Below are 23,714 nucleotides of genomic sequence, written 5' to 3'. Positions count from 1 at the left end.
TAGATAAATCTTGCAGCACTTTATGAATATGTCATAATCTAGTTTCACTATTAACATAACCTCCTATAAACACTAAAAGGGCTACACATGACAACAAAAACAGGTGTAAGAAGACATCCTCAACTACTGCAGTCACGTGACTCTGTCTTTAATCTGCCAACAAAATAATTATTACCTGCAAAGCTGGTTCATATATGTGAGTCATTGGTTTGTTTCAATGCATAATGAAAAGTTTGATTTATATCTAAAATGGTTGTGGTCTCTCCTTTTTGTTACAGTGGAGGTGGAAGAACCTCTTGGTTCATCCAGAGGTTATGAATGGATGAACTTAACAGAATTAGAAAACACAAACATCACTTGATTCTAAATATTTCTCATTGATTACAGTTATTGTTATTGCTATTACTTACAAAATAAAACAAGTCAATCAATGTCCTTCAACAGTGGTGATTTCTAACTTTCACTTACACCATACAACCACTCAGTGTCGCCATTTCTTTGCTAGAATTTTCCATAATTTTTTTTGTATGCAGACACTGCAGAAACAACTCCGCTTACAGGAACATAGCGTTTAGTCTGCTTATGAGGAGCAGAAAAATCTATGCTTTACAATTCATTTATCTGTTAGATGACCTACAAACTGAATAATCTCCCTGTAATAAATACCTGTAATTGTCATTCCTGTTACTGTATATCTTATTTGTTGTTATCAGTTCTACTTTATCTGTGTGTATTTCACCTCAGTGATTTCCTGTCCTATATGAGATATTAGTTCCTTCCTGCATTGGTAACGCTAAATGAATAAAACACAGCTTATGAGGGAGAAAGGATAATATATGGATGTCTTCCTGTGCTAGTCTTGAGAATAGTCATAATATATAGAGTATGTTATGGCATATGTTATAACACTTTTACAAAGAGAAATTCGAGAGTTGATTTTAGACCTCTTGCTAATTAAGCACACTGATAACTGAGATTACACCACTCCATCAGTCTGTTTCTCTCTCTGTACATGCACACTCGACTAGTGTAATGAATCACCCACTCACTGGAGAGAAACCAGCAGACCATAAAAGCAAAAGAAAACTTTGATACAGCAGCTTTAGGTAGCCAGGATCAGTGCAGTCCATCAGCAGAGGGCAAAGAGCTTCAAACCTGCTGTCAGCCAGTGTCATCAACTGTCATCTTTTAAGAGTGTGTTGAATTTTCACTTCTTTGATCCACAATACAGTGGTAGAGTAAGGAGCTGCAGTCCATATCTGCAGATGGTGAGTGTGCTGCTGGGAGAAGAGACAACTACGGCTGGTTGGCAATTTTCTCCTGACACCAGCATGATGGTTAGAAGGCCGACAATCACTCTTGAATTAGATGGAGTCTTCTCAGTTCTGTCAAAACATGGACAACATCAGCCTGCCAGTGAGGTACTGGTGAGAGTTGAGCTGCATTTCTTTCTTTCTCTTTTTCCCTCCCACATGCACACACAACAACCACATTAAAAAAAATAATATTTCTCCTTCATGTTTCTTTGTTCTGACTTTTTTCATGCACTCAATCCTTGGCATGCACCTAAAGAATTTCACAGTTTTGATCAACATACTGGGAAATGTAACACAAGGAAACCATCCCATATTTTGGCTTCAGGCAACTGTTACAATGTGATGAATAATTTTGCAAGGCATTTGAGGGGGTCATTTAGGTCTGGGCAAAGAGGGCGCTTGTTTAAAATTCATGTTGTGGAGACTGTGCTGGGACAAGGTCAGTAATAGTGCTATAATGCCTCTGTGTACATGTATGCGTCTGTGTGCACACATATGGTGGCATGGGAAGAAAATTCCATCTACAGCACTGCTCTCTGCACTTATCCTTTGCAGAGAAATAAGTGGGAGGCTTGAATAAATAAAAAGGAGCAGAGGATTTCCTGGTATGTGTTTGTGTGCACACTATCTTCAGCTGTGGTGGTCTGCAGGGACTGGAATCCCCTCCGCCCAGGTTTACAGGTTAGAGGTGAAGATGGTGCAGATTTAAGGGAAGAACACAGAGGAAAACAATGGGTTTTGATTCCCCTTTTGATTTTCCTTAATAATTTACGATTTATGACACAGCAAGCTTTTGGCAGAGATACAAAAAAAGACTTCCTGATAATGTTGCTAATGCATCACTTGTAACATAAGCAGAAAATAATGAAAGGAAATCTCCAAGTGTTGAAAGAGAGTTAACATCTTTTTTCCTGTTAACAAGTGCTTTCTGAAATTATGTGGATTAGAGCAGCTACTGAGCTCATAAAAACATCATCATTGAGCCATCATATTTGATTTTATAGGGATAAACAAATGCTGAAACAGTTTATGCTCATCTTGAATTTGTTGCAAGCAGCATATTTTTAAAAAGGTTGGAAAGGGATATTTCCCTGTTGAGCATGATCTCTTCTTTTAAAAACTCCTGCAAGACTAGAACATCCATCTACCCATCCAATGTTCATATGCATTTGATCCTATTGATTATCATGGGGGTATGGGACACATTCCAACTTCCTTTGGGAGAGATGCAGGGTACATGATCCCAAGTCCATCACAGGGCCACACAGAGACAAACAAGACAAACAACCATGCAAACTCAGACTCACTCGTAGGATCAATTCAGAATCACCTATTAAACTAACATGTATGATTTTTGATTGCAGGAGGAAGGTGTAGTACTTAAGTGTCAAGTCTAGAATTTAGACACACCAGTTAGAACACAAACTCTGTTATGAAATAGTACTACTGGAGAGTGACACTGGCCCACATCATCTCCTGATCAGTTCAGTGACAAACATAAAAAATTGCTTAACATTGCAATTTTTTTCTTCCATGGCCTACAGAATATTTACATTATAAGTGAAATACCAGCTGGTTAACTTGCTCTGAATCATTGAATCTCGAACACAAATATCCCACACTTCACACAGCTACTATGTATGAGAGTTAAGAGACTGCCAAACGAGATAGTCCAAATACTCCCTTCTACTTTCTATGGCAAGGTCCTTATCAGGCTCTGTCTGTCATAATTTCAGATGTCTTCTCCGGTTGTTACCATTAGGAAAAAAAGGCTATTGAAATTAAATCATCAACTATCTTTCCTGTGTTCCAGTTGTTGCAGCAAATTCTGTTTTGACTGTTTTTGTCTTGAGGGAGTTGAGTGTGAGAAATGTAATGTTATCTCTTATTTACTTTGGCTTTGCCCCTAATCTATTGATTTGTTTGTTTTACGATGAACAACATGGTTTTGATTAAGCTATTTTTGTGAATAGATGAAAATGTTCCTGTAAGAGGCACAACACTCAAACTAGCAAAACAATTAATGGGGCCCAGTGGACTAAAGCAGGACCACATATGATTTAGAATGAGACTTGAGTAGTGTAGCAATCACACTGCATGGGGAAACACTTGGACAACTTCCCAGTTTAGATGTTGTTCAAGACAGTGTGGTAAATGCTTGCCCAGCATGTAAATAATGTCTTCGGTTAAACTCTGGCAGGCTGTGGCGTTTAAGCTCATCCGGTCCATCTTTATGCTTTCCTCACAAATCTTTTGACTGCATGCATTCTAATCTTTGCATCTTTGGCCATCATAGACACACTGCTGATTACATGACCACTGGGCTGGGTGCTTAGCAGCAAACGAAAACAGATTTTCTAAAGAAGCGGCTTATGGGAGAGATTGACGATGGGGAATCCTGGAATCAACTTGAACTTTTAGCCCCATTGAACCCAAGCAGTTTCGCGATAAATTTTGTTTAACGACATATAAATTGATTTTAAGTGAGACTGAAATGAGAAAAATGGAAGTTGGAGACTAATACTGACCCTTGACCCTTTAGTCAAGAGAGAGCAACAACTATTCTATCAATAATTCTCTGAACTTCCTCTTACTGACTCCAACCATCCATCCATTTTCTATACCCACTTAATCTGTCGGTCGGGTTGCAGGGGGGCTGGAGCCTATCCCAGCAGTCCTCTTACTGACTCCTTCTGTTTAATATTCTCATTGCTTCCTCTGCAGCTTTAACAGGTGTGCTGTTTCACCCAACTGATGCATTCAAGTAGGAAAGAGTGTTATTAATTACAGTCTGTCTCAGAGTCAGAGACCTGCTAGAAGAGAGCCTCTCATCTCTCTCACAAACAAACACAATTATACTCAAGCACATACAACTCCAACATCATCATTATAGGACAATACACTGCATCAGCTAATTAGTGAACACATGGTATTCTGCTGGTATATTTGGAAAATACGTGTCTGCTAAAAAGATTACACAAACCACCATTTCTCAGTCAGAATCCTTGGTTTATTGATGAAATCTGAGTGGCTATGTGCTGGATAATAAAACCTCAAACGTGAACTTACATATATATTTGCCGCATAAACCAAATACTGGAGGAAAGCTGTCTGCAGAGATGAAAAAGTCAGCTTAATGAGCTTTGCTTCCTTTCAAGGATCTCCTGTAACTGTACGAAAACACTTTCTTACTTTGTGGAGTACTTTTAAAGTCCTTTCAAGAAAGTGTCAGCTTTGCAGAGATGACAGAGAAAGCTTTCAGGTCTGTGTGGTCTGTTTGTAGTGTAGTTTAGTCAATTCCATAATATTTGAGTACCTATCATCAGGTGCACTTCTTTTAACAGTTTAAGGGTAGATCTGAATATTAGAGAAGGATATAAAGTAAGTAAGTGTCAATAATATAGACTTTGTAAAACAGAATCATAAAGTCTTTCACATATCAGTAATACAGAACTATAAATACATTCTTATTGGGGGCTGCTTTTTGAGAAAAGTAAAGTGGGACAAAGCCACTTGTTACCAAACTTTTCTGGACAATGTTTGGAGTCATGTTTGTGAAACACATTCAGCGAACAAATCCTCTCACACTTAAATACAGGTATTTATCTGTGGCAACAAGTCTGCCATTATGTTAGAGGTGCAAGCTAGAAGCTATCAGCTTTGAGTTTTAAAGATCTATTGTGTATGACTCTAAAATATTACCGTCTCATGTGAGGTAAGTTGGTGCGATATACACTGCCTTACAAAAGTATTCTTCCCCTTTTTACCTATTTCCTTACATTCCAACCTGTAATTTTAATGTTTTTAAATCTTATATCATGTGATGGATCTGCACAAAATAGTGTAAGCTGGTGAAATGAAATGAGAAAAATATCAAAAAAAGATTTTAAAAAAAGAAAAAAATGAAAATTGGCATGTGTATATGTGTCCCGGGCTGTGGTGGTTAGCACCGTCGCCTCACAGCGAGAGGGCTCCTGATTCGATCCCCACCTGGGGCCTTTCTGTGTGGAGTTTGCATATTCTCCCTGTGTATGCGTGGGTTCTCTCCGTGGGTACTCCGGCTTCCTCCTACCGTCCAAAAAAACATGCATGTTAGGTTAATTGGTGACTCTAAATTGTCCTTAGGAGTGTGTGTGGTTGTTTGTCTCTATGTGGCCCTGTGATGGACTGGCGACCTGTCCAGGGTGTACCCCGCCTTTCACCCGATGACTGCTGGGATAGACTCCAGCCCCCCCGCGACCCGACCGACAGATTGATGGTATAGAAAATGGATGGATGGATATGTATCCAGCGCATCAGGCCTTTGCTATGAAGCCCCTAAAAAGTTCTGGTGCAACCAATTACCTTCAAAAGTCACATAATTAGTGAAATGAAGTCCACCTGTGTGCAGTCTAAGTGTCACATGACCTGTCAGTATAAACACACCTTCTCTGAAAGGCCCTAGAGGCTGCAACACCACTAAAGAAGATGTATCACACCATGAAGACCAAGGAGCGCTCCAAACAAGTCAAGCATGAAGTTGTTGAGAATTACAAGTCAGGGTTGGGTTATAGAAAAATATCCAAATCTTTGATGATCCACCACAGTGCAATCAATTCCATCATCTTCAATGGAAAGAACATGGTACCACAACAAACCTGCCAAGAGAGGGCCGCCTACCAAAACTCACATCCGGGCAAGGAGGGCATTATTCAGAGGTAGCACAGAAACTAAAGGTAACCCTAAAGGAGTTGATGAGAGCTACAGAAGAGACTGGAGTATCTGTCCATAGGTGCACAATAAATCTGCACGCTCCATAAAGCTGGGCTTTATGGTAAAGTGGCCAAAAAAAAAAAGCCATTACTTAGTGTTAAAAAGAAGAAGGCACATTTAGAGTTTGCCAAAAAGCACGTGGGCGACTCCCCAAATGTATGGAGGAAGGTGTTCTGGTCAGATGAGACTGAAATTGAACTTAGTTTAAGGAAAACGCCATGTCTGCCGCAAACCCAACACATCCCATCACCCCAAGAACACCACCCCCAAAGTGAAACATGGTGGTGGCAGCATCATGCTGTGGGGATGTTTTTCAGCTGCAGGGACTGGTCTGAGTGGAGGGAAAGATAGATGGTGCTAAATACAGGGATATTCCTGAGCAAAACCTGTGTCAGTCTGCCTGTGATTTGAGACTGGGATGGAAGTTCACCTTCCAGTAGGACAATGACCTGAAGCATACTGCTAAAGCAACACCCGAGTGGTTTAAAGGGAAACATTTAAATGTGTTGGAATGGCCTAGTCAAAGTCCAGACCTCAATCCAACTGAAAATCTGTGGCTAGACTTGAAGATTGCTGTTCACAAGCGAAATCATCCAACATGAAGGAACTGGAGCAGTTTTGCCTTGAGGAATGGGCAAAAATCCCACTGGCAAGATGTGGCAAGCTCATAGAGACTTATCCAAAGGTACTTGCAGCTGTAGGTACTGACTTTAGAGGGGTGAAGAGTTATGCACACTGTAGTTTTCTGTTATTTTGTCCTATTTGTTTTTTGAATACATCTTCAAAGTTGTAGGCATGTTGTAGGCATGTTCTGTAAATAAAATGGTGCAAACTCTCAAACAATTAATTTCAATTCAAGGTTGTGAGGCAACAAAACTAAAAATGCCCCCTCCCTTGGCATTTTTAGTTTTGTTGCCTACTTTTGCAAGGCTCTGTAGCTCAAGCCAGGACAGGCCAACAACAACAGAGCTCATCACAGAAAGGACAAAGCGCCAAAAATTATGAGTAAGAAAGCAAAGCAATGAAGGAAAAAACACAAACAGCAGCTGCACTAGATAATCTGAAGTATGTTAACCCTTAGATCCACTCCATTGTAGAGCAAGTCTTTGCCCACTTTGACTTGTGTGTTTTTCAAAGTACAACTAAGCACTCTGGACCACTGCAGCACAATGTTGCTTAAAGTACTTCAGATTATCTATATTTGTCAAGACCCATAACATCAGTGATTCATTCAAACTGATCAAAACTGACTGCAGGAAATCTTACTGCCAAATACCATTCATCAGCACAGCTTGTGCATCTCCATGTGATATGAACAATCACAATCAATTTAAGAGAAATTAACAACCATAAAAGTTGCGCTCTCATGCATATGGATGTGCTCTAAGGGAGGCAGTTTATTCAAATGTGACTTTATCTTCGTTTAGCAGCGTTAGTTTCCCAGAGCAAGCGCTTTCACTTGTCAGAAATAAACCATTTTGCCTCTTTCAAGTTGCAACCGGTGAGCATTCCAAGGATGAACATCATCGCAGCCCTCAACATTTCATTTCACCTCTCTCTTTATGTTTCCTGTAAGAAACAGATGTCATTACGAATGGTGAGGGACTCGAGTCTTGACAAGAGAATTAATTTCCTTCCTGTAAAGAAGAAGAAAGAAGTCAGTGACTTGAAAGGTCTCTGCCTCATATGATGTGCACTCAAAGGTTTTCATTTTATCGTGAGAGTTTTTTCCACATTCTAAAACACATGATGTTAAAACTAACTGGAGCTTTGCGTGTTTGGACAAAATACTGTTCTGTGTTGTCTCTTTTGAGGCATCAAATGTGGCCAGGCTTGCAGCAACTTTACATGGCACATGTGTTCATCTTACATCTTAAAACACTCTGATTTCTGGGAAATACAAAACACAGTGGGAAGCTGTAAACAGGTTGTGGGAGAGTTACAGCAACACAATTATACAAATACTGTGGAGAGACAAAAAGTGAAAATGTGATATATACCACAGACTCTACTGATGGCAGTATAAGTGTGACCTGGAAAATATACAAAATTTGTTCTGTATCTAAAATGAAAACAAAACAAAACAAACAAAAATGCCTTGTAAAAAGAACAGCAGCCCCTCTGATCCACAGGTCCTTATTTAAAGACCTGAGGTAATCATTTTTCATGCATGACAGCTGTTTCAGTTACAACAACATAACGATATTACACAACTATGAACCAATTGCAAAATATTCATCAGTATTTGTCAGTCCCCTATCAGAACAGACTCTCGTAATGAATGATGTCTGAGATGTGATTTAAAACATGATCTATAATAAAAGCTTGTGAAAGTTACATTTTTTAAGCTCACCTTAAAAGAGACCTGTTCTCCAAATCAAATCGCCTGCTGTTATGGTTCAATATCTATACAATGCCCAAACACAGATTAAATAATAACATGGATGATATTAAGGCTGGGGTGCAGCTATGTCAGACGTTTGGAGATGAGCCACGAAATGATCTCCTTCAATTATTGTTCTATATGGTGTCTGAAGCATGTTCATGAGTGTCCTGGCTTCACAAATACATATGATATAATGATTTCAAAAATGTAATTTTTGTCAGATGTTGACATTGTTGTACTTTTTCTGTTCTAGAGTTCCATTAAGTGTGTCCCTAACAAAGCAAAGTTTTTTTTTTTTTTTACCAAGGTAGGTCAACTCCTTTTCATTCAGGTTGCCACCCTCCAAATAGCGAAGAAAATGTCAATTAAAGTTGCCAGAAGTAGCTCTAATCTATTCATTTGAGATTGTAGTGGTAGCATTCATCACAACGGCAAAACAACAACAACTCAATTGAAGCATTTTGAAGCTAGAGTGTAAATTAAGGTTGTCTCTGCTGCTGGTGGCTCTTTGCGCAACTCAACACGCGCACCACCCCCTTTCCCTCCTCCCCTCTCTGTAGCACACAGGAGCGCTTAGAGCCTGATAAGGACCTCTCCACGACCAACGTTATCGGCATTTGTAAGCATGTACAGTTAGGTTAAAACGACCTGCCAAAAGGGTTTGATTCCCTCAATTGCTGTTTGTTCGTGACGAGCTGCACAAGAGCGCGTGAAATAGGCACAACTTCAGAGTGAGTAACAATTTATTTATTTCTTTACGAAGAGTGATGTAAAATGATTGTGTTTGTGTGCTTTTAGGTAATTCTTCGGGCTTAAAGATCCCAATCCAGATACTAAGAATGTTTTTTAAATTATTTTTACATTTTTATTATAAACATTTTAACCGTTTGAAACTTAATTCATTTTAAATGAGCGATTCGTTAAGGATTAATTTGACAGCAGAATATTTTCCCTATGGAATAACAGTTCCAATGAAGTCGCAGCTAACCTCAGCCAAGATAATCGCATCATCAAAACATTATTATCTGATTCTTTTATTATCCAAAATGCACATAAATGTCCCTCAGGAGACCATGTAATGCTGAATTTTCTCCTGCACTGAACAGCTGCAGGATGTCCCTGTGACATCACTGTGGAGAACTGATTTACCCGAGAATGATAAAGAAACAGCACTTTAATATGAGGCAAAGATCATTTGTAGACACTTGCATGCATGTTCCCAAAATCATGTGCTTATCCTGTAGTTATTATCCAGGTTAATGTAACTTTAACATCTGACTATTGGAGTCTTTGTAGATTCCTCTTATCATACTTTTTTTGACATACATCCCAGCAAACAAGCCATCTTGTCTGATCTCTTACCACCTTTTCACAGGGGTACGAAATCTGGAGAGGGATCTGTTGCATGACAGTCTTGTGAATGTGCTATTTCTGCTTCATATTTGTGTCAGTTTTCTCCCATTTCCAGTTTGTTAAATGGTCTGCAGCTCTGTGCAGAAAGCTGTGCTAAGGTCCTGTCATGTAGACAGGTGACCTTTGGACAAACCTGTCTCTCTGGACTTTCAATGCAGCCTCTAAATCACTTATGTTTTTTTTATTTTTTTTATTGTAAGTTGGAAAAGGATGTAGTTTGAGCTTAGTGTAAAGAGACAGAGGAGGTAGACGTGATGTTGAAAGTTGCAACACCTCATCACACTTCATAAGTCTGCACACACCCTAGCTAAACTTCACTACGGCTGCTGCACCCAGCCGTGCAGCCCGTTTGGCCTACTGGACAGGGAGGTTTTAGGTTGACCACCGAATTTGTGGAAAAATTTCAGGATTTCCAGTTTTTGTAGGCTTGAGTAATGGCAGAAGTATGAGAGGGGAGGGGGATTGAGTTGTAAAACATCTGAATGTTTAGACTGGTCTCTAAGAGTCCACCACAAATGGAAGAACAAGATTTGATGATTTAGAGTGTAGGTTTGTGGGAGGACTGCACAATACTGAAATATTTTGGCAGCATCTCAGAGCTTCTATTTGAAGAGTTGGTCATTTTTAACCCAAGATGACAACAAGATTCAGTAATGCAAGACTGGCTCTGTATTTTTCTGACATGAAAACAGCTTTAGAAATTATGATTCACCTGTCATTGGGCTGTTGTTATGCTCTTGCTGTTCAGTCATTTTCCTGATGGATATTTTTCACTTAGACTTTTCTTTGTTTGCTTTTTTTCTTATCTGATGACATCTTTGAACATCACTTCTCCACAGTTGCACCAAAAGAATTTTCACTTTTGTGCATGTCATTTTTCAAAAGTACTCAGTTATTCCTTTTTTTCTTTAAAATTGAAGTTGTTTGGTTGGATTTGGATGTTAAACACAGCAATATTTGGAACAGGTTATATTATTACTGAATTAAATGTATGTCAATGCAATCAATGAATATGGCTATATGTATGCCAGTCAACCATATCAATAAAACCACCTGCCTAATTTTGTGTAGGACCCTCATATGTAACAAAGCAGCTCTGACCTACCCAGGTGTACGCTAGAACACGAGAGCGCTGTTTAGATGTTGATGGCTTAGGTTCTGTTAGTCATTTAATGTGGCCTCTTTGGATCTGTCTTGTTCCAGTGCATCCTGTGGATGAGCAATTCAGGTCCAGGCCTGTTGCTGGCGTGTGGGTGTTTGCTTGGTCTGTGGCAGTGTTTAGATTTAATGCAAAAGTCAAAGTAACATTTTGATCCAAGGTTTCCCAGCATATAAATAACATAATCAAAATAATTTACTTGACCTGGTTTTAATTTCATAGCTGATCATTGTATACCAGTGCATGATATGAGCACTGTGACAATAGCCGCCAGAGTGGCCAATCCTGAGATCGGTAGCATTCCCTGTGGGCTGCTTAACAGCTGACGAGGTGCTCTGCTCATAATAAAAACCCTACTTTGACTATCATTTTTAATCTGCTCAGCTTGTACACATTTTATTTATTAAATTTATGACTACACTCTGTCAGAATTGCTTAGATCAGATGAATGCTAACTCCCCTTTCAAGGTGGCTGAAAGCACACGGGCTGGCTTTACAACGTCTTTTGAATTATTATAATTATTGGTAATTATTGTTTTATATCAAGTGGTCAAAGATGATGTAAAATATAATTCAAAGAAGAAAAAGAAAAGAGCATGATCAGTAAAATAAAGCATTTAGTAAAGTAACAGTAGATAATCTGACGATTTCCTGCTCCTTGGCTTCTCTTACAGGTATGTGGTGTAACAACTCTTATGCAAAAACAAATCCTTGTCTGAGTTTTGCACATGCATAGCCATACCATGTATGTATCGTCATGCTGAGGGAGCCTGCAAAGACATTTTTAATAGACGTACAACGTATTTGTATATATTACAGTGCCATGTATTGCGGATAGCAAGGACATTTTCAGTCTTTCGTGTGAAAAATTACCTAACATTTTTCAGAGAAGAATTTATTTGCAAGCGAGTCTGAAATGGAACTGAGGTGGCTGACTTTGGCCTCATCTGTGAGGCAGAGGTCTCTGATAAACAACAATACAGGGACAAACACGCTGCTGTTGTAAATGTCTGGAGCTTATAAACATGTTTCAATAGTTTTATTATAAGAATCAACCATAGCTTTCACCTCTCTGATTCACAACCTAAGCAGAGCAGAGGGAGAAATATTTGTTATCTTTTCACGATTACAAACCGGCACTCTGTGAGTAAAGTTGTAGAGCTCACAAGTTCAGGAGAACCAAGGCTAATTCTGCATAAATCTCTTGCTCATACACTTTATATTTTTCCTCACTTCCTTAAATAGCGTTGTCTTGGGTGTCTTCGCTGCAGCTGCCATTCTGGGTTTATTTAGTTTTTTGTCTTGGTTGTTTTTTTTGCTCTAGGATAGTTTCAGGCCTGGGAGGTCCAGTCAGTTTAATGCAACTATGATAAAAAATGTTGCAGAAACTTTGACACTGCTATGAATTAGTAGAGCTTATCTAAATGCAAAATAAAAACTACAAGATAATAGTATGAACTGAACTGTTTAATTTATCCTCCACATTAAAAATAATGGGCCTTGTCTTGCACATGAAAACCCCTCACTGGAAATCAGTCCCACTCTGGCTCTAACTCAGACAATTGTGACAATTGTGAAACAGTAGCCATTCTAAACATTAATTAGGTTCACTGCACATACGAATCACAGTCTAATGATAAAGATTTAGATACTTTGAGAGTTACGTGAGCTAATAATCACAGGAATGCTGCTAGAAGAATGCTGCTAGAAGACTAGCAGCATTTTAAACATTCAGTTCTGTAAACCCTTTCCGTGCACCAATAATCAAAGAATGTCTTCACTGACAATCAGAGAAGGACAAGTTCTGCCCTCAGTACAGTACGCTGCTAAAGACAAGGTCACAGTTCAACAAGAGACAACTGTTTTATTCAAGACAAATTGTAGAATTGTAAAAGCTGTTGGATTTGAACAAACGAGATAACCTTGTTTTCTTTGTCTCAGCACCCATTTTGTTCCCACCCTATGCTGTTGTGTGGTCATTTTCGGGTTCCTTTTTTGGAGTCCTTGTTTTTTTTTGAATACCTGTTCTGCAACAGTCTGAGTTTTGCTCTGTTCATAAGTTATTAGAGTTTTGTTAGACTTTTGTTCTACACCTGCCTCTTTATTTGTGCCTTAGACCAAATATTTCCAGATGAGCAACTCACAAAAACTGACATTATGTGGTACACAGGGTTGTGAGGAAATATGGGGAGCTGCTGGAGTTTCATCGAGAGACTAATGTTTGTCCATTCCATTTTTCACTTTGTTTTGTGTTGTTCCAGTTCTCTGTAAGCCCCAATGAGAATGTTTTTATGCTTAGTTCTCACTTTCTGATTACTTTGATTTAGGCACCAAAGTATGCCGTGGGGCACGACTATTGCTATGTTAGGCAGGCAAACTGCTTAGTTAAGTTTAGGAAAAGATTATAGTTCAGCTACAAATGCAGGCTTTTTAGAATTCTTTTCATCAGTAAAACAACCCGCACAACTCACAGATACAGACATACAGCATCTCAGAGCTTCTATTTGAAGAGTTGGTCATTTTTAACCCAAGATGACAACAAGATTCAGTAATGCAAGACTGGCTCTGTATTTTTCTGACATGAAAACAGCTTTAGAAATTATGATTCACCTGTCATTGGGCTGTTGTTATGCTCTTGCTGTTCAGTCATTTTCCTGATGGATATTTTTCACTTAGACTTTTCTTTGTTTGCTTTTTTTCTTATCTGATGACATCTTTGAACATCACTTCTCCACAGTTGCACCAAAAGAATTTTCACTTTTGTGCATGTCATTTTTCAAAAGTACTCAGTTATTCCTTTTTTTCTTTAAAATTGAAGTTGTTTGGTTGGATTTGGATGTTAAACACAGCAATATTTGGAACAGATTATATTATTACTGAATTAAATGTATGTCAATGCAATCAATGAATATGGCTATATGTATGCCAGTCAACCATATCAATAAAACCACCTGCCTAATTTTGTGTAGGACCCTCATATGTAACAAAGCAGCTCTGACCTACCCAGGTGTACGCTAGAACACGAGAGCGCTGTTTAGATGTTGATGGCTTAGGTTCTGTTAGTCATTTAATGTGGCCTCTTTGGATCTGTCTTGTTCCAGTGCATCCTGTGGATGAGCAATTCAGGTCCAGGCCTGTTGCTGGCGTGTGGGTGTTTGCTTGGTCTGTGGCAGTGTTTAGATTTAATGCAAAAGTCAAAGTAACATTTTGATCCAAGGTTTCCCAGCATATAAATAACATAATCAAAATAATTTACTTGACCTGGTTTTAATTTCATAGCTGATCATTGTATACCAGTGCATGATATGAGCACTGTGACAATAGCCGCCAGAGTGGCCAATCCTGAGATCGGTAGCATTCCCTGTGGGCTGCTTAACAGCTGACGAGGTGCTCTGCTCATAATAAAAACCCTACTTTGACTATCATTTTTAATCTGCTCAGCTTGTACACATTTTATTTATTAAATTTATGACTACACTCTGTCAGAATTGCTTAGATCAGATGAATGCTAACTCCCCTTTCAAGGTGGCTGAAAGCACACGGGCTGGCTTTACAACGTCTTTTGAATTATTATAATTATTGGTAATTATTGTTTTATATCAAGTGGTCAAAGATGATGTAAAATATAATTCAAAGAAGAAAAAGAAAAGAGCATGATCAGTAAAATAAAGCATTTAGTAAAGTAACAGTAGATAATCTGACGATTTCCTGCTCCTTGGCTTCTCTTACAGGTATGTGGTGTAACAACTCTTATGCAAAAACAAATCCTTGTCTGAGTTTTGCACATGCATAGCCATACCATGTATGTATCGTCATGCTGAGGGAGCCTGCAAAGACATTTTTAATAGACGTACAACGTATTTGTATATATTACAGTGCCATGTATTGCGGATAGCAAGGACATTTTCAGTCTTTCGTGTGAAAAATTACCTAACATTTTTCAGAGAAGAATTTATTTGCAAGCGAGTCTGAAATGGAACTGAGGTGGCTGACTTTGGCCTCATCTGTGAGGCAGAGGTCTCTGATAAACAACAATACAGGGACAAACACGCTGCTGTTGTAAATGTCTGGAGCTTATAAACATGTTTCAATAGTTTTATTATAAGAATCAACCATAGCTTTCACCTCTCTGATTCACAACCTAAGCAGAGCAGAGGGAGAAATATTTGTTATCTTTTCACGATTACAAACCGGCACTCTGTGAGTAAAGTTGTAGAGCTCACAAGTTCAGGAGAACCAAGGCTAATTCTGCATAAATCTCTTGCTCATACACTTTATATTTTTCCTCACTTCCTTAAATAGCGTTGTCTTGGGTGTCTTCGCTGCAGCTGCCATTCTGGGTTTATTTAGTTTTTTGTCTTGGTTGTTTTTTTTGCTCTAGGATAGTTTCAGGCCTGGGAGGTCCAGTCAGTTTAATGCAACTATGATAAAAAATGTTGCAGAAACTTTGACACTGCTATGAATTAGTAGAGCTTATCTAAATGCAAAATAAAAACTACAAGATAATAGTATGAACTGAACTGTTTAATTTATCCTCCACATTAAAAATAATGGGCCTTGTCTTGCACATGAAAACCCCTCACTGGAAATCAGTCCCACTCTGGCTCTAACTCAGACAATTGTGACAATTGTGAAACAGTAGCCATTCTAAACATTAATTAGGTTCACTGCACATACGAATCACAGTCTAATGATAAAGATTTAGATACTTTGAGAGTTACGTGAGCTAATAATCACAGGAATGCTGCTAGAAGAATGCTGCTAGAAGACTAGCAGCATTTTAAACATTCAGTTCTGTAAACCCTTTCCGTGCACCAATAATCAAAGAATGTCTTCACTGACAATCAGAGAAGGACAAGTTCTGCCCTCAGTACAGTACGCTGCTAAAGACAAGGTCACAGTTCAACAAGAGACAACTGTTTTATTCAAGACAAATTGTAGAATTGTAAAAGCTGTTGGATTTGAACAAACGAGATAACCTTGTTTTCTTTGTCTCAGCACCCATTTTGTTCCCACCCTATGCTGTTGTGTGGTCATTTTCGGGTTCCTTTTTTGGAGTCCTTGTTTTTTTTTGAATACCTGTTCTGCAACAGTCTGAGTTTTGCTCTGTTCATAAGTTATTAGAGTTTTGTTAGACTTTTGTTCTACACCTGCCTCTTTATTTGTGCCTTAGACCAAATATTTCCAGATGAGCAACTCACAAAAACTGACATTATGTGGTACACAGGGTTGTGAGGAAATATGGGGAGCTGCTGGAGTTTCATCGAGAGACTAATGTTTGTCCATTCCATTTTTCACTTTGTTTTGTGTTGTTCCAGTTCTCTGTAAGCCCCAATGAGAATGTTTTTATGCTTAGTTCTCACTTTCTGATTACTTTGATTTAGGCACCAAAGTATGCCGTGGGGCACGACTATTGCTATGTTAGGCAGGCAAACTGCTTAGTTAAGTTTAGGAAAAGATTATAGTTCAGCTACAAATGCAGGCTTTTTAGAATTCTTTTCATCAGTAAAACAACCCGCACAACTCACAGATACAGACATACAGCATCTCAGAGCTTCTATTTGAAGAGTTGGTCATTTTTAACCCAAGATGACAACAAGATTCAGTAATGCAAGACTGGCTCTGTATTTTTCTGACATGAAAACAGCTTTAGAAATTATGATTCACCTGTCATTGGGCTGTTGTTATGCTCTTGCTGTTCAGTCATTTTCCTGATGGATATTTTTCACTTAGACTTTTCTTTGTTTGCTTTTTTTCTTATCTGATGACATCTTTGAACATCACTTCTCCACAGTTGCACCAAAAGAATTTTCACTTTTGTGCATGTCATTTTTCAAAAGTACTCAGTTATTCCTTTTTTTCTTTAAAATTGAAGTTGTTTGGTTGGATTTGGATGTTAAACACAGCAATATTTGGAACAGATTATATTATTACTGAATTAAATGTATGTCAATGCAATCAATGAATATGGCTATATGTATGCCAGTCAACCATATCAATAAAACCACCTGCCTAATTTTGTGTAGGACCCTCATATGTAACAAAGCAGCTCTGACCTACCCAGGTGTACGCTAGAACACGAGAGCGCTGTTTAGATGTTGATGGCTTAGGTTCTGTTAGTCATTTAATGTGGCCTCTTTGGATCTGTCTTGTTCCAGTGCATCCTGTGGATGAGCAATTCAGGTCCAGGCCTGTTGCTGGCGTGTGGGTGTTTGCTTGGTCTGTGGCAGTGTTTAGATTTAATGCAAAAGTCAAAGTAACATTTTGATCCAAGGTTTCCCAGCATATAAATAACATAATCAAAATAATTTACTTGACCTGGTTTTAATTTCATAGCTGATCATTGTATACCAGTGCATGATATGAGCACTGTGACAATAGCCGCCAGAGTGGCCAATCCTGAGATCGGTAGCATTCCCTGTGGGCTGCTTAACAGCTGACGAGGTGCTCTGCTCATAATAAAAACCCTACTTTGACTATCATTTTTAATCTGCTCAGCTTGTACACATTTTATTTATTAAATTTATGACTACACTCTGTCAGAATTGCTTAGATCAGATGAATGCTAACTCCCCTTTCAAGGTGGCTGAAAGCACACGGGCTGGCTTTACAACGTCTTTTGAATTATTATAATTATTGGTAATTATTGTTTTATATCAAGTGGTCAAAGATGATGTAAAATATAATTCAAAGAAGAAAAAGAAAAGAGCATGATCAGTAAAATAAAGCATTTAGTAAAGTAACAGTAGATAATCTGACGATTTCCTGCTCCTTGGCTTCTCTTACAGGTATGTGGTGTAACAACTCTTATGCAAAAACAAATCCTTGTCTGAGTTTTGCACATGCATAGCCATACCATGTATGTATCGTCATGCTGAGGGAGCCTGCAAAGACATTTTTAATAGACGTACAACGTATTTGTATATATTACAGTGCCATGTATTGCGGATAGCAAGGACATTTTCAGTCTTTCGTGTGAAAAATTACCTAACATTTTTCAGAGAAGAATTTATTTGCAAGCGAGTCTGAAATGGAACTGAGGTGGCTGACTTTGGCCTCATCTGTGAGGCAGAGGTCTCTGATAAACAACAATACAGGGACAAACACGCTGCTGTTGTAAATGTCTGGAGCTTATAAACATGTTTCAATAGTTTTATTATAAGAATCAACCATAGCTTTCACCTCTCTGATTCACAACCTAAGCAGAGCAGAGGGAGAAATATTTGTTATCTTTTCACGATTACAAACCGGCACTCTGTGAGTAAAGTTGTAGAGCTCACAAGTTCAGGAGAACCAAGGCTAATTCTGCATAAATCTCTTGCTCATACACTTTATATTTTTCCTCACTTCCTTAAATAGCGTTGTCTTGGGTGTCTTCGCTGCAGCTGCCATTCTGGGTTTATTTAGTTTTTTGTCTTGGTTGTTTTTTTTGCTCTAGGATAGTTTCAGGCCTGGGAGGTCCAGTCAGTTTAATGCAACTATGATAAAAAATGTTGCAGAAACTTTGACACTGCTATGAATTAGTAGAGCTTATCTAAATGCAAAATAAAAACTACAAGATAATAGTATGAACTGAACTGTTTAATTTATCCTCCACATTAAAAATAATGGGCCTTGTCTTGCACATGAAAATCCCTCACTGGAAATCAGTCCCACTCTGGCTCTAACTCAGACAATTGTGACAATTGTGAAACAGTAGCCATTCTAAACATTAATTAGGTTCACTGCACATACGAATCACAGTCTAATGATAAAGATTTAGATACTTTGAGAGTTACGTGAGCTAATAATCACAGGAATGCTGCTAGAAGAATGCTGCTAGAAGACTAGCAGCATTTTAAACATTCAGTTCTGTAAACCCTTTCCGTGCACCAATAATCAAAGAATGTCTTCACTGACAATCAGAGAAGGACAAGTTCTGCCCTCAGTACAGTACGCTGCTAAAGACAAGGTCACAGTTCAACAAGAGACAACTGTTTTATTCAAGACAAATTGTAGAATTGTAAAAGCTGTTGGATTTGAACAAACGAGATAACCTTGTTTTCTTTGTCTCAGCACCCATTTTGTTCCCACCCTATGCTGTTGTGTGGTCATTTTCGGGTTCCTTTTTTGGAGTCCTTGTTTTTTTTTTTAATACCTGTTCTGCAACAGTCTGAGTTTTGCTCTGTTCATAAGTTATTAGAGTTTTGTTAGACTTTTGTTCTACACCTGCCTCTTTATTTGTGCCTTAGACCAAATATTTCCAGATGAGCAACTCACAAAAACTGACATTATGTGGTACACAGGGTTGTGAGGAAATATGGGGAGCTGCTGGAGTTTCATCGAGAGACTAATGTTTGTCCATTCCATTTTTCACTTTGTTTTGTGTTGTTCCAGTTCTCTGTAAGCCCCAATGAGAATGTTTTTATGCTTAGTTCTCACTTTCTGATTACTTTGATTTAGGCACCAAAGTATGCCGTGGGGCACGACTATTGCTATGTTAGGCAGGCAAACTGCTTAGTTAAGTTTAGGAAAAGATTATAGTTCAGCTACAAATGCAGGCTTTTTAGAATTCTTTTCATCAGTAAAACAACCCGCACAACTCACAGATACAGACTTAATTCTACAGTTTACCAGGACATGTTTAACAATAATGATAACAGAGAAATTACTAGTGATAACTGGCCTCTTACATACTGTAATTGTCATTGGAAAAATAACTGGTCCAAAGTGGGTGGTATAATACAGTGCCATGACCTGGAGGATGTGAAATCCTGAATATAACTTCTGTTTCTGTACTTTTTTAGTGAGCATCTCTATTTTTTTTTTTTTTAAATCACTGGACTGTGAGACATTGCCCAAATTATTCCACGTTCATGTACTTCAGAGGCTGACATTCAGATTCTACCGTATTTTGACCTACAGCAATTTCCAATGAGAAATGCTTCAGATAAAGTGGCAAATCTGTTAAAGTGCAGTGACCTGAACTGAATAGACAGGAATTACCCCGTAAGTGCATCAGGGTGCACCACCCAGCCAAGTTGACCCCACATCCACCTTGTGTCTTCAGCCCTTCCCACTCCTCTTTGGTTCCTTGCAATGATTTTAGCAGGTAATATTTCAGATCTTCTGTTTCTGTTGATAACTTTTTGGTTTAAAAGTTCTGCTCAAGCATACTATTGGTGCCATTCAGAAAAATGAAAGCATGAAGATGTATACACTGATATGCATCAACACAAAATCTAACTAAAGACTCTATCTGCACTCCAGATGTGAGTGTGAACTGCGGTGAAACGAGGCTCAGAATAGAGTTTTTTAAAGCCTGTGTCTCTTTTGTTTAGACTACCTTTTTGCTTCTATAGCCTGCTTGTTCAATAGTCATTTTCCCCTGACAGAAAACCATCTTTTCTTTCAGTGGGAAGTGAAAAGGAAAGGGATGAATAGTCCGGGACAATGATGTAGATTAAGTCAGTTTTCTGTGCTGTTTGTGCTCTCAGGGCACTGTTAGACTTCCTGTGAAGATTTCTTTCACAATCAAACTGTGAAAAGAACAGAAAGAAAGAAATGTGATGTTGTGTACCTCCCAGCAAAAAGAATGGTTATTTTCAGTCCTACATATTACTTTGACTTCTGATTTCCTTTTCGTCCATGTAGAGGTTTTATTATTACCTTAATTTGGTATCCCATCTGTCCTTACTTGTCTTCCCTGTTAACAGGGAGGCTGTTTTATTTCCTTTTGCGGCATCAGATTTTTCTTGTGCCCCCCTTTTTCCAGTGCTGGGATTTAGCCAAGTCGCAGTCACAGAGTGTGCTGTTAAGGGTCAGGGTGTGCTTACACAGTTATAAACATGAAGACATGATTAAAACATGTTTCAAAAGAGGTGAGAATATGTGAGTGCTGCGTGCTGTCTCCTCTCTTTAACTCTTTAGGCATTCTTCGCATTCAGAGCACCTTAATTCCACAGAATCACAATGCTGATAGTAAACTAAACTGTACATCTGCATCTAACATGCAGTGTTTTTGTCTGTGAAGGAGCTCTTTAGGATGCATATTACCAGCTGCTGCTCAGTTGGTGTTTTTGCATCACAGAGAGAGATGTGTTTGGCATCATGCTGCCTTGGGTGCAAGGTAGAGTGTCAGTGTCAGAGTCAGTGAGTTTAGCCTTTTAGGTTGCTATCGTGTTCATGTTGTAAACATGTACGTTTAATTTAGTGTCGTAACCTGCACTTAATTCAACACACACACATACAAAAACTACAACAAACAATTAGAGAAGAAATCAAGCAGGTGGGTAAAATCTTATCTGGTCTCTGAAATATCAGTGTCCCCTTTGCTTCTACCATCACCTTTAATTTTATATGTAGTACTTAGAAGGGGCAGAAAAGGAAAACAGCATATGCTTATAGCTTGTCAGTTATAATTGTTCAAAACCAACATAAGTGGCTGAATTCCATATTTGACACAAAGCTGCAGAGTCTGTACAGCTGGTGCTGATTAAAAATGATGAGCTTAATCATCTGTCCTTTTTTAAAGCCACAAGCTCCAGATAAGGTAGGCCACCAGAGCATGTTACCATTACTAATTAGTAAAAGAAAACAAGTATTAGTTTGCAGCCTTTCTGAGGTTGAGAAGGCTATCATCTCTAAAGTAAACAAACAAATTTCACTGTCATGACTCCAGGGGTTAGCACAAAAGATCACACAAACACGTATGGTTCCAAAAGAGATTTATTCTCAGGCTGCAATAACCAACTGAAGTGATACGAGTTTAATATTCTAAGATTCGGAAACAAATTTCATCATCAATAGTGGGTTTAGATTATCATCTGCCTGGAGACAGTAAATGCTGCGACTTGTTTAGCTTAGCTGTGGAGAAAACATTGAAAAGACTAATGAGACTGCAGAAAAAATTGCATAATATAGTACTGTTACAGGAGAAAAAATTTCAGTTGCAGAAATACCCTCTATTTTTTCCCCCCATCTGTTTTGTGATAAAACTTTTACCCATGATAAAACTAAAGCTAGCAATTGATAATATTGCATACTTGGCTACATGAATCCATCACAAAAGTGAAAGAAGATAAAAGGTATTTCTTTTTGCTGTGTGTGTGTATTGAGACTGCATTCCTCCCCAAAACATACACCTGACCATTGTTTATACAGGCAGATACAGACTGCGTTCAAAGAATCTGCAGCTTCTAGTTGTTGTGAGAGAAACTGCATATGAAGGACATTAAATGTTTTTAGCACTAACCATAATTATTTCTGTAACCTTACCCAAGTATCTTTGTTTTGTAATAACAACTTGACTAATTGTTCATTTTGTGTTTTTTAAATCTTTTAATTCACAGATAATTTGGAGCCCACTTACAGGCTGTTAAGACGCATTCGGAAAATAATACATCTGTAACACTAACTTATGTTGTAAATTGATCATTTATACATACGTGAAAATACATATAACAATGAAAGTACATAAATAAGGCTCTGTTGGTTCCTGGAGAGATAGAATATAGCACAAGATGTGATGTTCAGACAGATTTTTTTGTGTTGGGAGAACAAAAAGTCATAGTTACGATTTGACAGTGGAGCTTATAAATTAAACATTTTTTATAGTTAAATTATATGAATTATACAAATAATGTAACTTTCAGTTATCAATCTCTCACAAGTCTCCTTGGATGTTTATATCAGTAATGGTGGAAAGAGCTAGGTGGAGAAAAAAGCAATGAGTCAATGAAATATAATTGTGAGAATGCATGGCATTCTCACTATTGTTTTCCTGTTTCTCTTTATTATTGTGAGAATGCTGTAAGGCATTCTCACAATAACAAACTCAGACAAACAAATTATACCTTAAAATGTAGGTACACTTGTCCTCTTTCAGCTGATGTAACTACTAAATAGCTCACATTTACAGAATTTCAGCTATGAGCCTTGAAGCGAGAGAAACCTTTTAATTTCTCTCACTAACTCCAATGGAAATTTGGTTGAACGCCAGAGACAGGTTCAACTGTGTTCAACCTGCTGCCGTTTAAAATTTTTTCACTCCATTGAAATAAAAACTACATTGCTGCGTTCCTCCAAGCCTTCTGCTTCTCACGGTCTTCAAATAATTTTCCTCGCTCTTCCGGTTTTCTCACAGGAGGTCATAGTATCCAAAATGCAAGTTCTGCAGGTTATACAGGGAGAGAGCTGCAGCTGTTGACAAACATTGCTATCACTGATGACATCACTCTTCCACTCCCTGCTGTATATTACACTGAAGCCATTTTTACTATTATTCACTTGATTTCTGATAAATTTCCACTAGATTCAGCTTTTTGAGCATGTTCAACTAATCCCATTCAACTTTAAATGCATTCTCACAGCTGTTTCGCAGGAACAGCTTTTTTCTAGTTATTATATTTTCCGTACGTTTTTTGCCGTTGAACTACTCCTGCATACTTTAACCGATTTCAACCATTTTGGTATCAAAACGTTCAGCTCCTTCAGGAGATTTTGGCTATGACTTTTGGTGTTTATAACTTTTATACTTTTTAAACTATTTAACTTTTATTCAAATTTCCTCCTCATTCAAATGAATGGCAATTTCTTTCAACTCTTCAAAAAGTTCCTCCTCTTTCCAACCTAACTAGTTGAGCATACGTTCAGCTAGAGACACCATTCAAACTTTAAAATGTTCACAAGACATTCAGCTATTACCAAA

General features: G+C 38.2%; 1 protein-coding gene across 2 annotated transcripts in view; it reads left to right on the top strand.

Moving 5' to 3' along the window:
• Positions 1 to 9,019: 9,019 nt before the first annotated feature.
• Positions 9,020 to 23,714, top strand: part of LOC140312934 (carbohydrate sulfotransferase 15-like) — a 31,539-nt gene continuing 16,844 nt past the window's right edge. For both annotated transcript variants that reach the window (XM_072390825.1, XM_072390826.1), the window contains exon 1: positions 9,020 to 9,185. The gene's annotated coding sequence lies outside the window, so the exon portion shown is untranslated. The remainder of the gene's footprint in view (positions 9,186 to 23,714) is intronic.

This window comes from Leuresthes tenuis, unplaced genomic scaffold (genome assembly GCF_036924035.1).
Source record: "Leuresthes tenuis unplaced genomic scaffold, fLeuTen1.0.hap1 SCAF_8, whole genome shotgun sequence".
NCBI lineage: Eukaryota > Metazoa > Chordata > Actinopteri > Atheriniformes > Atherinopsidae > Leuresthes > Leuresthes tenuis.
Note: the sequence above shows the minus strand (reverse complement) of the source record. Positions and strands in the feature narration are given on the sequence as shown.